We start from the raw sequence: 3333 nt of genomic DNA, 5'->3' as shown, positions 1-3333 counted from the left end.
TATTTATTTTTAAAATTATAAAAATATTTTTATATATCTAGGTAAATTTTATGGTGTGTTTGTTGCAATGTTTTGAAAATCAGTTCGAATTGACTGATTGAACCAGTCGAAATCGCAAACCGATGAGAATCATAATTCGATTATATGCTAAAATCGAAAAAAATGAAAACTGTTGTTGAATTGTTAAACCGGTCAGTCGAATCGAACCGAAATTCGGCCGATTTTTTTCTTTTGCCCAAAAGTGCTCAAAACGCGCCGTTTAGCATTCAGTAAGCCCCCAACCCTTATCAGTTACCAACCCTAACTCACTCCAACTCTCCAACGCACACCCTCCCTCGTCCCTCCCATCACCCTCGAGCTAGCCGTTCCTCTCAACGCCGACGAGCTCAGTCCCTCCCTTTCGTTCAGCCGCCGGACCTCCTGACGTCGTCGCTGGTTGGAGCTTCGAAGCTCACTCGGTCCCTCACTCAGCTAACGTCTCAGACTCTCAACAGTGGAAGCATAGTCGCTGGGTTCGCCTCCTGCTTCCTGCCACCGTCGCGAAGCTCTGTTCTACCGTCGCCGGCGCTATCTCTGTTCCTGCCTCCATCGCCAGCTCTCCGTTTCCAGCGTCGTCATCCTTCTGCATTTGAATCTGTAACGGAGCCTATGTTCGATTTTGATTCGGATTTGTTTTTATTCTGAACTTTTTTATTCTTATTGTTGATTTGATTCTGAGTTACTTTTATTCTTCCGTGGTCCTTCCTATTGTTGATTCTAATTTGTTCTTTGGTTGGGTTGTTCTTGATTCTTTGGTTGGGTTGTTAATTCTATTTTTTTTTACTTTAAATTTTTTATTCTATTTTTTTTTTAGTTGCCAAATCAGAAGGTACAATTTAGTAGTATCATAATTTCTAAGCGTACTTCATTTATAATTCTACTTTCTTTGCAATTGTCTCTAAGCGTACTTGATTTTCTGGATTTAGAGTTATTTTTTATTGAATTTCTATATTTGAATTTTGAATTCATGCTTAATTTGCAATTTCTGCTTGATTCTTCTTGTTGTTGTTGTGGTTGAAATTCAAAATTGAAATCTGATTCCTCTTCTTCGACAATTTCATATTCTGAACTTGTTGATTTGTGAACTGATCTTGTGAAATTGAATTTGTGATTTGTTGCTAACTCCGCCTATGTTACACTTGCGGTACATAGCCGGTCCCAAGCCCGGATAAAGGAGGAGGGTTGTGTTAGGTCTTCGGCAACCAACATAAAAATATAGCTGAACCCCCCATGACATGAATCAAAGACATTATTGCGCTAAAGCTAGGTCGTTGCCCGGAAGCAACGCGCCATATGGCTCGAGTACGGTGTCAAAGCAAGAGCTGCTGCATCGGTGCCCGGATGTAGTGTTAAATGAGCAAGGGTTCTCGCGTTTTCGTGAACGGACGAGGGTAAATAAGCTAGTTCACAAAGTAAAAGGCAAAGGTCGAAGCGACAAAAGGTTGAGATTTGGGACATGAAACATAGGCACTCTAACAGTAAAGTCCATGGAGGTGGTGGACACCATGACAAGGAGGAAGATTAACATTATGTGCCTACAAGAAACGAAATGGGTTGGTGCAAAGGCTCGTGAGTTGGATACTTCTGGTTTCAAACTTTGGTATACAGGAAAGTTGAAGAATAGGAATGGGGTTGGAATAATTGTGGATAAGCAGTGGAAGAAGGACGTAGTGGATGTCAAAAGGGTGGGAGATCGGATCATCTCTATCAAACTTGTGGTGGAGGGAGGTGCTTTCCATGTGATTAGCGCCTATGCACCGCAAGTGGGTTCGGACGAACAACACAAGATAAGGTTTTGGGAGGATTTAGAGAGTTTGGTTCAAGGCATACCTTTGGGAGATAAGATTTTCTTAGGAGGAGATTTAAATGGCCATGTTGGGAGAGAAGTGACTGGATATGGGAGTATTCACGGAGGCCATGGTTTCGGGGTGATCAATTCCGAGGGTAAAACTATTTTGGACTTTTCCTCAACCTTTGATCTTCTCATCGCAAATACATGTTTTAAAAAGAGAGACGAACATCTTATAACCTATAAGAGTGGCATGACAAGCTCTCAAATCGACTTCTTCTTGTTGAGGAGAGTCGACCAGAAATTTTGCATTAACTGCAAAATTATCCCGGGAGAGAGTTTGACAACACAACATAGGGTGCTCGTCATGAATTTTCGCGTTGAGAAAAAGTTGAGGAAAAGACATCATACGAAGAACCCAAGGACGAGGTGGTGGCGGATGAAAGGTGAGGAACAAAGAAGCTTCCTAAGACGGGTAGGAGAAGAGGCAAAGTGGGATGGGAATGGAAGCGCGGAAGAGATGTGGAGGGAGATGGCAGAAGTTATTAGAAGAACAGCAAAAGAAAGTTTTGGTGAATCTAAAGGAATAGGACCAAGAGATAAGGAGTCCTGGTGGTGGAATGCGAGTATACAATAAAAGATAAAGATAAAAAGGGAATGCTTTAAAGAGTGGTCTTTATGCCGCAATGCAGATAACTGGAAAAAATATAAGGCGGCTAAGAAAGAGACAAAAGTGGCTGTAAGTGAAGCAAGAACAAGAGCATATGAGGGTCTCTACCAGTCTTTGGGCACGAAAGAAGGAGAAAAATGTATATATAGAATCACAAAGAGCCGGGAAAGAAGAACGAGAGATTTGGATCAGGTTAAGTGCATAAAGGATAAGGATGGAGAGGTGTTGGCTCAAGAGGAGAAGATTAATGAAAGGTGGAAGAGCTACTTCTACGAGTTATTTAATGAGGGATAGAAGACTCTTCCGAGCCTTAGTCGATTATGCACAAGGGAGGAAGATCAAAACTTTGACTACTATCGAAGGATTCGAGACTTCGAGGTAAAAGAGGCTCTAAAGCAGATGAAAAATGGCAGGGCAGTAGGACCTGATAATATCCCGATTGAGGTTTGGAATGGTCTTGGAGAAAAAGGCATCAACTGGTTAACCATGCTTTTTAATGAGATTTTAATGTCAAAGAAGATGCCTGATTAGTGGAGAAAGAGCACCTTGGTACCTATCTACAATAATAAAGGGAATATACAAAGTTGCGGAAACTATAGAGGGATTAAGCTTATGAGTCATACTATGAAGTTATGGGAAAGGGTGATAGAACGGAGGTTGAGAAAAGAGACACAAGTAACAGAGAACCAATTTGGATTTATGCCAGGAAGATCTACCACTGAAGCGATATACCTATTAAAAAGGATGATGGAGAGGTATCGTAGTAATAAAAGGGATCTACATATGGTGTTTATTGATTTAGAAAAAGCGTATGATAGGGTGCCAAGGGAGGTCT

This window comes from Arachis ipaensis, chromosome B01 (genome assembly GCF_000816755.2).
Source record: "Arachis ipaensis cultivar K30076 chromosome B01, Araip1.1, whole genome shotgun sequence".
Lineage (NCBI taxonomy): Eukaryota > Viridiplantae > Streptophyta > Magnoliopsida > Fabales > Fabaceae > Arachis > Arachis ipaensis.
This window is presented reverse-complemented; position numbering follows the sequence as displayed.